The sequence below is a fragment of the Triticum aestivum genome, chromosome 1A, assembly GCF_018294505.1.
Source record: "Triticum aestivum cultivar Chinese Spring chromosome 1A, IWGSC CS RefSeq v2.1, whole genome shotgun sequence".
Classification (NCBI taxonomy): Eukaryota; Viridiplantae; Streptophyta; class Magnoliopsida; order Poales; family Poaceae; genus Triticum; species Triticum aestivum.
The window spans coordinates 513,659,762-513,674,115 of record NC_057794.1 but is presented as its reverse complement, the minus strand read 5'-3'; the positions used below and the strand labels follow the sequence as shown (position 1 = coordinate 513,674,115).

The window sequence follows — 14,354 nt, the reverse complement described above, 5'->3', positions numbered from 1 at the left end:
CACCGGGTGTTCGATGAGGGCTGGCATGCTGTCGAGGATCGGGTCCTGGGGAGATCAGGGCATATCCTGAAGTGGAAGGGTCCCTGAGACCCGACTGTCCCAGGAGCTTCTACGACGCTGCCTTTGTGAGCTTGGCCTTCCACCGTTGATGCCTTTGCTGCGCCTTCCTGACCCCGCGCTACTTCGTCCTTGGCCTGGCGGGGCGGGCCCTTGGCTTGGCGCTCCTCCCGAACCGCCACCAACACCGCGCTGGTGGAGTACGGGGCAGTACCAAGGTAGAGTACCAGAGGCTCGAGGGGCCGTGGTGCCACCATCACTTGGTGGCTAGTAAGGTATTTCTTGAGGTCTAGGAAGGCCCAGTCGGCCTCCGGGTTCCACTCGAACGGGCCCTTCCTCTTCATGAGCTTGAAGAATGGTAAGGCGTGCTCTCCCAGTTTGGAGATGAAACGCCCTAACACGGTCACCCGTCCTGCTAGCTTATGCATCTCTTTGAGGGTCTGCGGCGGGCTCATGTCCTCGATAGCCTTGATCTTCTGCGGGTTCACCTCGATCCCTCTATGGAATACATGGAATCGGAGCAGCTTGCGGGAGGGGACGCCGAACATGCACTTCTCCGTGTTGAGCCTCAAGTTCACTTGGCGCAGGCTCTCGAAGGTTTCCTCCAAGTCTTGAATCAATGTCCTTTCCTCGCGAGACATGACCACTATGTCATCGACGTAAGCCTCTGTGTTCCACCCGAGCTGCCGCCCCAGAGCGATGTGCATCAACCGCTGAAAGGTCGCGCCCGCGTTGCGCTGCCCAAAGGGCATGCAGGTGTAGCAGTACACCCCACATGGTGTCAGGAAGGCCGTCTTCTCCAAATCTTCCACCGCCATCTTGATTTGATGATACCCTGAGAACACTTCCAGGAAGCACATCAGGTCACACTCGGTGGTGGAGTCGACAATCTGGTCGATGCGGGGAGCGGGAACGGGTCTTGAGGGCAGGCTTTATTAAGATTGGTGAAGTCGACGCACATCCATTCCTTCCCGCCTTTTTTCGGCACCACGACAGGGTTTGCCAGCCATTCGGGGTATCGGACCTCTCGGATGGCACCTGCCCCTTCTAGCTTGCATGTCTCCTGGACGATGAAGGCCAGCTTCTCGGTGGACTTCCATCTTGCTCGCTGCTTCACAGGACGGATGTTGGGGCATACTCTTAGATGATGCTAGATCACCTCCCTAAGGGACCCCTACCAGCTGCTTGGGCTCCCACACGAAAACCTCCTTGTTCGCGTGCAGGAACCTCACCAAGGCTTCTTCTTATTCCTGGTCGAGCCGGCTCCTATGGTAAAGGTGGCTCCTGAAGGCCCATCCTCGCTGACCGGCACGTGCTGGGTTTCCGCCTTGTCTTGGGTGAACAGCTTCTTCTTCTTGGTGGGCGCGACCTCCCTGGCCGCGGCGGTGCCGGCGTCGGCGGGTTGTGCTGCTGCCGCGGTCTTGAGGGTAAGCGTGAGCGCCGTCACGGCCTCCTTAGTGTCCCCCTTGATGGTGAGGACACCCTTGCTCCCCGGCATCTTCATGAGGTTGTAAGCCGTGTGAGTTGCCGCTATGAACTGAGCGAGAGCCGGGTACCCGAGGATGGCGTTGTACAGGAGACCGATGCGAGCGATATCGAAGTCCACCAGCTCGGTGTGGTAGTTGTCGTGTGTGCCGAAGGTGACATGGAGGCGGATCTGTCCCAGGGAGTGGGCAGCTCCACCACCCACTCCAGAGAAGGGCTTATTGAGGCCGAGCCGCTCGAGTGGCACGTGGAGAAGGCTGAAGGCTTCCACGGAGAGCAAGTTGAGGCTAGCACCACCATCGATGAGGGTCTTGGTGACGGCCACGTTGCAGATGGTGGGCGTGCAAAGCATCGGGAGCATTCCGGAGCCGGCGGTGGAGTCGGGGTGGTCTTCTGAGCCGGAGGTAAGGCCGGCCTCTGGCGCAGCCCAAACCGGCGGAGCCCCCGGGCGCCTGGAGGTGGCCTCGATCTGACAGAGGAACGGCTTGGCGTTGCGGTCTAACGGCAGTGCTTGAGAGCCGCCCAGTAGGGCCGCGACTGCGTGGTGCGCTAGCAACGCGTAGCGAGTAGTGAAGAGGTCGCGGAGCTCCTCCCAAGATACCACCGTTGATCCGGGAAGGTTGAGGAGCCAGGTGCGTGGCTTGCCAGCGAGGGCCATGGGAAGCCAGTTGGCCATGACCTTGTCATCACCCCAGCTTCGAGGACGTCCTCCTCGTACGCCAGCAGGAAAAGCTGACGGGTCCGCCGCGCCGTCGTAGCGTGGCGGCATCTCTGGCCTGAACATGGGTGGCCACTGCACCCGCCACAGGGCTAGGGCCAGGGCTCGACATAAGGGTGCCTGCCATGTGGGCGAAGCGTGGTGGCTACGGAGCGCAGATCGACGGAGGGGAAGCTGTGGCGTACACCTACCTGGCGCGCCAAATGTTGAATGTGGGGTTCCGGCAAACCCATAAGGTTCGAACACCGGGGTGCGCATGAGGTCTTTCCCTCCTACCGATCTATGCCCTAGCTCGCTAAGATCTCGTGGACGAACTCAGCGAACTCGCAACACAGAAAGACACAAGATTTATAATGGTTCGGGCCACCATTGTGGTGTAATACCCTACTCCAGTGTGGTGGTGGTGGATTTCCTGTTGGGCTGATATTGAACAATACAAGGGGAAGGACAGCCTCCTAAGGTTGAGGTGTTCTTGTGCTTGGCTAACTTGTGTGGATGAGAATGATCTCTATCCTCTCCCCCTCGGTGGTGGCTAGCTCTACTTATATATGCCCTAGTCCTCTTCCCAAATCTTCAGCAGGAAGGGAGCTAACAACGGCGGGCTAATTTGAAGGGGGACAACTAGTACAAGCCATCCTGACAAAAGTGGTCTTCGCCTGTGAAAAGCTCTGGTGGTGACGCCATCTTGGGCTCCACAATGACCTCCATCTTGCCGTCCTTCTGGTCCTGGTCTTCTTGCACCAAAATGGCAACTTTTGCCTGATGCCTTGGTACTCCTTGCCTGCGATGGCCTCCTTAGGACCAAAGGGGAAACAAGGACGCTGGGCACGCTGGCGCCCGCCTGGCACCCACCTGGTGTCAATCATCATAGCTCACGTCACGAGAGCCTCAGGAGGTTCACCTCGCCTTGATATCTTCGCTCCTCGTGAGCCTGTCTGACTAGGCCACTCTAGAGGAGGTCTTGCGTCATCCGCCTCACGAGGGTCTTGGATGCCTTGTTGATGAAGATGGGCCGTACGGCCTGCTGGCTTAGCCATGTAGCGGGCCGCAGGCAGGCAAGTCTGGGGACCCCCATTCCCAGAACGCCGACATGTGTTAACCGGACGATCCGTGCGGTTGAAGGTGATCGACCCTAGTTTATATTGTGGGACGACTGGTTCCTTTAAGTCGACATCCCTAAGGGTGTGCGTCCGGTCCGGGTTGGGAGTGTAGGTGTCGTTTACCATCTTCACTGTTTGGATTTGCAGGGGAAATTTCTTTTGCCCTCCTGTACTCGATGATCTGGGCTCCTTGTCACCGTCGTCGCTTTGAGACCCCTTATCTGACCTGCTGGCTTGTTTGAAGACCCAACATTCTCCGTTGGTATGATTGGCTGGTGTTCCTAGGGTGCCATGAATTTGGCATGGGCGGTCAAGTATGCGGTCTAGACTGGACGGACCCGAATTGTCATTTTTGAGTGGCCCATTCCTTTGACTAGACTTAGAGCCCCTAAATCCAGCATTGACTGCCGTATCTTTGGTGTTTTCACCATTTTTGCGGCGCTTGTGTTTGTTGCGTCTGGGTTTGCCGTTGCTATCTCTGGCTTCTGATGTGCCAGGGTTGCTTGCTGTGTTGTTGCTACGGGCCAACCAGCTAGCTTCGCCCGCGCTAAAGTGGGTCATGAGTGTCGTGAGGGCTGCCATGGATTTTGGCTTCTCTTGGCCGAGATGTCGGGCGAGCCACTCATCACAAATGTTACGTTTAAAGGAAGCTAGGGCTTCGGCATCTGGACAGTCGACAATTTGGTTCTATTTAATTTGGAACCGAGTCCAGAATTTCCTGGCTGACTCTCCGGGCTGCTGTGTTATGTGACTGAAATCGTCAGCATCCGGTGGCTGCACATAAGTGCCCTAGAAGTTGTCCAGGAATGTGTCTGCCAGGTTCTCCAGCTTTTGATGGAGTTTGCCGGCAAGCTATTCAGCCAATGCCGAGCCGGCCCCTTGAGTTTTAGCGGGAGATACTTGATGGCGTGTAGATCATCCCCGCGGGCCATGTGAATGTGGAGGAAGAAATCCTCTATCCATACCGCAGGGTCTGTAGTGCCGTCATATGATTCAATGTTCACAGGTTTAAACCCTTTTGGGAATTCATGATCCATTACTTCATCAGTGAAGCGTATGGGGTGTGCGGCGCCTCTATGCCAGGCTGCATCACGATGCAGTTCATACGAGTCTTGTTTGCTGTGTTCGGCCCGACCGGATTTGCTTTTAGTATATCCGGCGTGATGGTTGTCGTCACGCGTTGAGGCGCGCCCCCGTGATCCGTAGACCGATCTTTTATGTCCTGATTTGTTTTCCAATAATTCTCATAGGTCCTGCGTGTTACCCCGGGCCTTGGTATTTTTGTTTGACTGGCGACGGGGTGCAGGCCGGACTTCGTCCTGATATGCCGCTTTGTCTCGGCCACGAGGTGGCTGGTCAGCCACATCATACGCTGGTAGTGTAGGCTTCAATGCTCCCTCCTCGAGTTGGGGTAGCAACCTGCGCTTTGGGTAACTTTTGGCTGGGCACTTGAGTTCGTATTCCTCAGCTGCCAGCACCTCGGTCCATCAATCCGCTAGCAGATCTTGATCAGCTTGAAGCTGATGTTGCTTTTTCTTCAGGCTTTTGCTGTGGCTATAAGCCGGTGCTTGAAGCGCTCCTGCTCAACAGGATCCTCAGGCACGATAAACTCTTCATCACCGAGGCTCACCTCGTCCTCGGGGAGGGGCATTGTCGGTGTCAAAATCGGCGGATCTCGGGTAGGGGGTCCGAAACTGTGCGTCTAAGGCGGATAGTAACAGGAGGCAGGGGACACGATGTTTTACCCAGGTTCGGGCCCTCTTGATGGGGGTAAAACCCTATGTCCCGCTTGATTTATTCTTGATGATATGAGTATTACAAGAGTTGATCTACCGCGAGATCGGAGAGGCTAAACCCTAGAAGCTAGCCTATGGTATGATTGTATGTTGTCCTACGGACTAAAACCCTCCGGTTTATATAGACACCAGAGAGGGCTAGGGTTACACAAGGTCGGTTACATAGGAGGATATATACATATCCGTATTGCCTAGCTTGCCTTCCATGCCAAGTAGAGTTCCATCCGGACATGAGGCGAAGTCTTCAATCTTGTATCTTCATAGTCCAACAGTCCAGCCAAAGGATATAGTCGGCCATCCAGAGACCCCCTAATCCACGACTCCCTCAGTAGCCCCTGAACCAGGCTTCAATGACGATGAGTCCAACGCGTAGTATTGTCTTCGGCATTGCAAGGCGGGTTCCTCCTCCGAATACACCACAGAAGAATTTGAATACAAGGATAGTGTCCAACCCTGCAAAATAAGTTCCACATACCACCGTAGAGAGAATAATATTTCCACAAATCTAATCTGCTGACATGTTTTGGCAACATGACATCATGCCATGGCTCGGTGATTATTCGAACCGTTTTTCTTTAACTAGCCCCGCACATAACGTGAGGCAGTTTCTAGACATGTCTTGTCAAAGCAGAGATCGTGTCCCCCTTATTACGGGATTCTCATCAATACGGTCTTGGGTAAACCAACCACGCCTAGGACTCCTAGATTTTAGGCGAGTCCCAAACGGCCACGAGGAGGACGCTTGATATTCACCCTCTTTATAAAGGATCAAGGCTTTTACTTTTTTCCTCCCGTGCTCAATCGAATCCCTCCCCTGCCTCGAGTTATAACACTCAAAGCCTAGGTCAGGTGCTTCGGATCTTCAATCATGTCCGGATCCAGCCTCCAGGGCTGGTGGATGCCCTCCCCCGCCATGGAAGAGGATATCAAGAAGTTGAGGGAGGCAAGATACCTGACCGCCGAAGTCTCACATCGGCTGCCTGCTCAAGGGCAGGTCGTCCCTACTCCTGAACCCAATGAAGACGTCGTGTTCATATCCCACTTCCTCCGAGGACTAGGCCTCACTCTGGATCCCTTCGTAAGGGATTTGATGTTCTATTACGGGCTTGATTTCCATGATCTAGCCCCGGATTCCTTTCTCCACATCTCAGCATTTATTGTCGTATGTGAGGCCTTCCTCCGCATTACCCCTCACTTCGGCATGTGGATCAAGACCTTTGATGTGAAGCCGAAGACGGTCGAAGGGCAGTATGCAGCGTGCGGGGGTGCATTAATAAGCAAGATTGCCGGAGCTCTGTGGCCAAAAGTTTCCTTTCCAGAGGTGTCCGGATTATTGCAATGGGAGTGGTTCTACATCACCGCTCCCAGAAGTGCCAAGTGGGTTGCTTCCCCCGCCTTTCGCTCGGGCCCTCCACCACAACTGATGTCCTGGATCAGTAGGGGGCCGAGCTGGGGTCCAGCCAAGTATGTGCCCATACTGCAGAGCCGCATCCGGGATCTCTCCGAGGGAGATTTTAGTTTAGTTATGGTAGTGCAAGTCATGCTGGTTCGTCAAGTACAGCCTTGCAAACGCCAGCCCCTCCGCTTGTGGGAATTCAACCCAGAAGGACCGTGTGCTATTCAGAATTTCCTCTGCCTGACGCACGAGGAGATGTACAAGTCGTTCTTCGGACCCCAAATAGAGTGTCCGGACACCTCCGAGGACGTGGGCCTGAGCAGCAACCGCACCGCGGCCCAAGTAAGTAATCCTCTAGCCGGATACGCCGTCTTTCATTTATCATGACGTCATTCTGAAGAATCGCTTTTTGACCAGGACTGGATAACAAAGGCGAAGATGATCCGGTGTTCGGCCCCCTTCCCGAAGGCTTGGACAATCCGGTGCTGGAAAAGGTTCTCAAGCCAGCACCTTGCCTGGTGCCCTCAAAGGAAGATGAAGGGGGAATAAAGAGGGTGAAAGCGGCCCCCACCACTACCTATTCCAACCGAGGGAACGGGCGCCTCTGTGAGGGAGGATAACCAAGGGAAGGAATCTGACATTCCCTCACCCCGGGGGAGGAAGAGGACTACCTCTGATGACCCGGAAACCAAGGTATCCAAACGGGAGAAGAAAACTCCACCAGAGGGTCCCGCCTTGGAGGGTGCTCTTGCCGCACAAAGTCCGTGCGGGGATCATCCCTCTAACAAGCTGTAAGTAATCAAAAAGTACTTAATAGTGAAGATATACTACCTTATTTCTGAGGAAGATAACTGAAGCATCTATCTTGCAGTTCGGATCTGAGCCCTTCTTAGCATAGCTCGTCTTCGCAGGATCTTCTTCCGGAGATGATGGATAGCGAAACGCCTCCTCCGGACTCCCTGGCTCAAGAAGCGGGCGACCTTGAAGTGTCATCACGGAGAGTTTCTCCGGATCCGGCAAGGACAAAAGGTAATCCCATGGTCACCCGAAGCCCTCAGTATCTGGCTCTTGAAGAGAGAGTCCGGCACCACTTGGTATGCGGTCGGACGTACTGACGGGTCTGCTAGAGCGAGCGACTATCTCAGAAGAGCACCGTACATTAATGTGTACGGTGATTTAAAGGATTTTGTCCGCCGAAAACGGGTTGCATGAAGCCTTTATGAGTCTACTGACAGGCTTTGAGGTACGTGGAATGATATGCGTTTGTGGTAGTACCGCACATTTTTAGGTGCGCCCTGTGTAGATAGTAGCCCCCGAGACTCTGGTTGTCGTCGAGAATGGCGCCCAACAGAGGATCGTAGTCCCAGGTAATGACCAGACTGCCGTTATGTGCAGGTGTCTGAAGCTCCGGTGGCTAGCCGGACTGATGGGGTTGCCGAATTAAAACAGCGACTGGATGCGGCGGATGCCGACATCGAGCTTGTTAACAAGCGGCTTGAGGAGGCATAGGGTAGGTGATATTTATAGTGAATGTCACATAGTAAGAGCAGCGTGATGCCAGTATCTTTAAGATGTTGTGACTGCAGATGGAGCTGCCACCGTGGAGGCCCTGCGGGCTGAGCTTGCCCGAGCCAAGCAGCAAGCAAGGAGTAGTAATGCGGCTGCTTTGAAGGCGGCCGAAGAGTTGAAAGCCGAGAAGGCCGCTCATAGCGAGAGGAAAGAGAAAATGGCCGAAATGGTTGTGAAGTTAAAAGACACTGCCGACCGCTGCCAGTTTCTTGAGGAAGAAAACTGGGCGAAGGCTACGGACCTTGAAAAGGCCACAATGCCGACCAAAGACACCCGCTCTGCAATGAGAGCGAAGAAGGAGGAACTACGTGAAGCCGGGGACATTGTGGCTGGGAAGCCCTTTATGCTGCGGAGGAATTTCTCTGATCGGCGGTATGCCCCTCTGGATTGGCTGTGGAGTTCGGCCGACGCATATCTAGACTTAGCGGCGAGCGCTGTCGATGCGACCGAATACTTCCGAGATCAGACAGATCGTGAAGTGGACAAGCTGTTCTGGTCGCAATTTAACGTTCCAGAGCGTCCGCTTCCATTGACTGATCAGCTTGCCAAATGGGCCGAACTCAATAGATTGTCCGGGCTCGCCATGAGGTCTATCATGGATCATCTGTGGCCGGAAAGGCCAAAGCCGAACAACTATTTTAGCTTGGTGCAGTAGTTCCTTGGTGTGGTGCCGCGCAGTAATGCGATGAAGAGGTCGGCGTGCATAGAAGGCTCGCGGATGGCCCTTGCCCGTGTCAAAACATACTGGGCGGAGATGGATGCCACCACCGTCGCGGCGCAGGGTTCGGCCATAGGCCAAGTGGCTGCCTAGCACTATTTTGAAGAAGTTCTTGAGGGCGCTCGTACGATAGAGGCCCAGTGCTCGAAGAATGTTATGTTTGAGTGACTTGTATTCCCATTGTAAAGACAACATTTTATTGAATTTATCAAGGCTGTATTTATACTTTTGCCCGAAAGTATTGTGATGCCTCCTGTGCAGCCGTTTTATGTATACATGTATATAACTTGAAAGATTGCAGTCGTCGGCTTCAGCCCCCACGCATATAATGCGGGGGTGTTCGCAGAAGACGCGTATTCACACTTAATCCAACGTCTTGGTCCTAATAAGGAGGTGATAGCGCAGAGAACTAGGCAACCATACTATAATGCTTTAACACTTTCACTTTGCCATAGGAGTTTGACAGTGGGGCTACTATATAGCCCCTGGTGGCTCCGCACTCGTCCGGATTCGGGTGCGTACATGCCTGGCCGGGAAACGGCCCTTCGTTAATGCGGAGGAATCCCGAAGATTCCAATAGGTCATCGAGTGGTTGACCAGTCTCATGCTATATCATGACAATCAATTTTCGGCTTTCTCTACTGAGGTGCTCGTCCAGATGAACCAGGGCACAATCGCTGTAGTTTTCCTGGTGCCGCCTTAGCCGATAGAGCGGAACGTAAGGCAGCAAAACACAGGAGCTGGGCAAACCCAACATTTGACAAAAGACATGATTCAGAGCTGTTGCATATAAGGCCAAACTCGCGACGCCGAACACTCCCTAAGGTATTCGGTCTTTATGGTGTAAACCGGGTCTAAACAGTACCCTTTGTAATAAGCCCCTGGTGTCCAAGCACGTGCATTATTCTGGCGTGGCCACATGCCAAGACGTCAGCATCCTTCTCGGTTGTCACTACCACAAACATGTTAATCCATGACAGATTTCTCATGACGTTTTTAGAAACCGGCATCGATGTTTTAGTACAGTCCCGCAAACCCACCCGAGCCCGCCCAAAGCCCACTTGAGCCCGCCCAAACCATTCCTATATGAAACCTAACCCTAACAGGCTAACACTCCCTTCCCCAATCTCTTTCTCCTCCCCGCCGCCGCCCCCTCATCTTATCCCTCATCCTCGATCCCCTCCACTATCCCTCCTCCGCACCCTCACCATCCCGGCGATGCCTGCTTCCTCCACCTCCCCACCTGCGACTTCTCTCTTACCGGGAATCTCCTAAGCTTCCTCCACTCCCAATGGCACACATCCCCCACCCCTCTTACTAGGTGCAGTGGCAACGACATCCTGGGCGCGTGCAGATCTGGCATGGAACAGAACCCCGACGTCGGCCTAGTCGAACCGGGACGGCCGTGCAGTGGTCGATGATCTACTGCGACGGCTGGAAGCAGCAGCAAACCCTAGTCGCCACTAGTTACCAGTGCGGCTCCCAACTGTCCTACTGGCGTCCTCGATGTCGTGGCCTCGTACTCCTCTGCGACCCCCGTCCAGGTTCTTTTGCCGCCTCTGATTAATGTTGTGGTCGTGGATCCCTATAGAGGAAAGGTTTCTCGCGTTCCTCTCTCTGATGTACAGACGCGCGCGTCCCTTTGGCTATCGGTGGCAAGCAGCCAACATAGAGCAGCACAGCAGGAACGGCGGCCGTGCATCTACCTCGAACTCCACCAAACACCAGCCACCATCGGTAACCAGCTCTGCTCCTGCTCTTCTTTTTTGGATGGTTGTTCTAGTTGGCAATGTATGTCTGCTCTGACGTATGTGATTTCAGTGGCGGTGGCAGGATCTGAACATTGCTTTCTCAAGTTTTTTAAATGAAAAAATTATAGAAAAAACAAACAGGAACAGAAAAGACCACACATATTTTTGGTTGCAGCTTTTTGCCAAATTTATCCATTTATCATTGGTGTGATTACCAAATACAAGACCTAACAAGTGAAAAACAAGCATTTTACTATGAAGAACAAGATCTTAATTTCTTAATAAGAGAAAAAATTGGAAGAGGAAGAAGATGTAGTGTACAAATAGAAGAAAAGGGACCTTGTGCTAGACTCCTTGTGCACTCGCCGATCACCAGAGGTACAGTACTTTAGAGAGTCGGAGACTGGCTGAGGACGTGGCCATGCTCACGGAGGTGTTTCCGGACGGCGGGCGGTTGGCGACCGGCAGCATCAACGCTTGGTGTGCAACATGCGCATCCATGGGATATTCTCCAACCTGCCGGTGTTGTGCCCCCGTTGGCCTTTAGGGATTACATGGGAAGGTGAAAAAGAGAGAAGTAGTAGTAGTAAGAGTAATCACAGGATTTGAGGATTGGCTAATTAGGGAAGCTATGTAACTAGGAAGAACAAGATCTTAATTTCTTAATAAGAGAAAAAATTGGAAGAGGAAGAAGATGTAGTGTACAAATAGAAGAAAAGGGACCTTGTGCTAGACTCCTTGTGCACTCGCCGATCACCAGAGGTACAGTACTTTAGAGAGTCGGAGACTGGCTGAGGACGTGGCCATGCTCACGGAGGTGTTTCCGGACGGCGGGCGGTTGGCGACCGGCAGCATCAACGCTTGGTGTGCAACATGCGCATCCATGGGATATTCTCCAACCTGCCGGTGTTGTGCCCCCGTTGGCCTTTAGGGATTACATGGGAAGGTGAAAAAGAGAGAAGTAGTAGTAGTAAGAGTAATCACAGGATTTGAGGATTGGCTAATTAGGGAAGCTATGTAACTAGGACGGCTGTGTAATTTCCTTTGCTATATTAGGCTAGCCTAATCATAGGCAAAGCAGATAACAAATGGGTCTGTCATACTCAGTTTATAGAACTTGTTTTTTACCGGTGGGGGAGGTAGACGTGGTAGTCTTTGGCATGTCAAATTGCTGTGTAGTCGCTTGACTACCCAGCTATAGCGTGGCTTCGCCACTGTGTGATTTCCTGCCTAAATTAAAGTACACATATGGTTGTGAGACTTGATCATGTTGTCACCACTGGGTAATGTGAATTGAATGGATAAATGCTATACTGGACCTGATGGTTTGAGCACTACAACAAATCTGAATGTTTTCACATGTCTCTTTCACAAGTATGCACATCAACTGTTTAATTACTATAATATATTGCAACGAATAATATCTGTTACATATTTAATGCCAACTGTCTACTTATGTAACTGATAATTGGTTATAGCAGTGTATGTTTATTTAGTTTAATATGAGTGTACTTAATTAAGTCTCAATTTTATTTCCTTTTCTTGCCTTATTTTCGTAGAGGTTTGTTCTGTGTAACTTGATCTCAGCTTTCAAATCAGTATTGAGAAGGTGAAACTCCTACAATCATGCATCCACTACAATTGTGGGTTGAGGTTAACACCCTAGCATCTCCTGAGGTTTACAATGCATTAACATTCTTGCATGTCCTGAGGTTTAGCCTGTGTTACCATGGCATTCATTTTCTCTTATATATGCAAGAAGTATATATCCAGTTACTTATCTTCATGTATTTTGCAATATTATCAATTTTTTGCCTGTCCTTTAGAAGTGCATTTCTCTGCAAACCTTTTCTATTATCCATGTGAATGGAGCTGAGCATGTGAAAGCTTTAAAGGGCTATTTGGATCGCTGCCCGCAGCCGCCTGTCCAAAATATTGGTAGTTGACCAGGCTGGTGAGTTCATTTGGATGAGTGCCGATTTTTTGGCTCTCCCCGCCCACCATAGCTCTTCTAGTCTATATTTGCACCAAATATTTGGCGAGGTGCCGGCGGCCAAATTGCTCGCCAATTATTTGGCGTTCCCTCCTTTGGCGAGGTTGACTCCGGCACAAACCAAACAGATCCTAAATCTTGCACTCATTCATGTACATTTCTGCCCTTGTTCTGTAATTCAACAAATACCATAGAACTAATAAACTTAGAGCACCAAAGTATATATTTCTCTTTCTGAAGTATACATGCTTAATAATATTTCATTTTTCTTTATTTTAATAGGACATTTATTTCAATGATCTTAGTAAAGATTTGTTCTAGCCACATATAGTAACTGAATGATGCTCTAATTTTCCAGGATAGATATTCCACCAACCATCTCACTATTAATATTTATATTTGATTTGCCTATGTGTTCTTTCTGCATGCCAGGATAAATATTCCACCAACCATCTCTAATTTTCCAGGGTTTGTATGAATCTTTCCCATAATTTATTCCTCATGTGGATAGTTCTCACAATTTTTTAGCTATTCTTTTGCAGGTAATTGAGATGGAACAGAAGACAATTGGGTTTGGTTTAGATGGGTTACTCCACTTGGATAGGAACAATGATACTACTGCGAACACGATTACATATTATGTGTATCTAAATGTCCAGTGTGACCGATTTGTAATTTTAATGTTATTGTGGTCATTATTTTGTAGTTGTGAATTTGTAATTGTGCACTATAGTATTGTTTCTGGCTAAATAGAGATTCTTTACTTATTCTGTGTGGATCAAGTATTTGGCATCCTGGGCCGAAGATGGGATGGTGCAGGCCAAGGTCAATAATAATCCAGTAAAATTAATGTGGACAGAAGCCATGCTATAAAGAATATTAAAATATTAAAAAATGGGTGAAGGCCCAATAAACAAATGGACTATATGGGCCTAAATTAATGATTGTACAAAGATAAATGGGTTGTATTGTTGGGCTACCAAGTTAGATCCACCATGATGCCACATCAGCTGCCACGTTATGTACATCCATGACGGATAGGTCTATCATAAAGGTTTGGGCCTGTTTAGGGCCGGACGACCCTAGGGTAGATTGATGACGGTCAAAAATCCGTCATGGAGGGCACGATGTCAAATTATGACGCGATATACGTGATGGATTTCAAATCCGTCATGGACAACCATCCATGATAGTTTTTCACTAGTCTGTGACAGACCGAAGCTGTCATGGATTAACAGATTTTTTGTAGTGTGTACTGAGAATCCGAGGGATGTAAATCAACACGAGACAGTAAAAAAGGTTTATGCAGGGTCTTAATCTACAAAGAATCCTTGGAACGGGTCCCTCTTGCACGTCTGCGCCTGCGTCTCCGTTGTGCCGTATCCTAGACGGGTGTAGCACGATGGTCATCTGAAAAAGAGAGGAACTTAATTGAAAAGTTGTTGTGCAAAAGTTAAGTTATACTAGATAAACAATATATAGTTGAAAATGAGTAAAGGTGAGCCTTATTGCCACTTTTGCGCGCGCGTTGAGCCCCTTGTATTGTAATAGGGGTATAGCCATCAAACCTGTATTAATTACATATAGCTGAGCCGGACTCGTCTAGCCGTGTCCGTGGTCTTAACAACCTGTCAAATGCTTGAGTTGGTGAGGCCGTTTAGTGTGCGGCGGCCAAGGCGGCCGCACCGTCTTCGGCGCGCAAGGAGCGCTCAATATTTCCATTTACAGTAATGATGCCGCATGGACCGGGCATCTTGAGCTTGAGGGAAGC

The 14,354-nt window shown here is 50.8% G+C and overlaps 1 long non-coding RNA gene across 1 annotated transcript; it reads left to right on the top strand.

Moving 5' to 3' along the window:
* The first annotated feature begins 9,951 nt into the window (after window positions 1-9,951).
* On the top strand, window positions 9,952-13,350 carry LOC123061514 (uncharacterized). The gene is made up of 2 exons (XR_006429093.1): window positions 9,952-12,243; window positions 13,126-13,350. It is a non-coding gene; the product is annotated as an uncharacterized lncRNA (long non-coding RNA).
* Window positions 13,351-14,354: the final 1,004 nt, after the last annotated feature.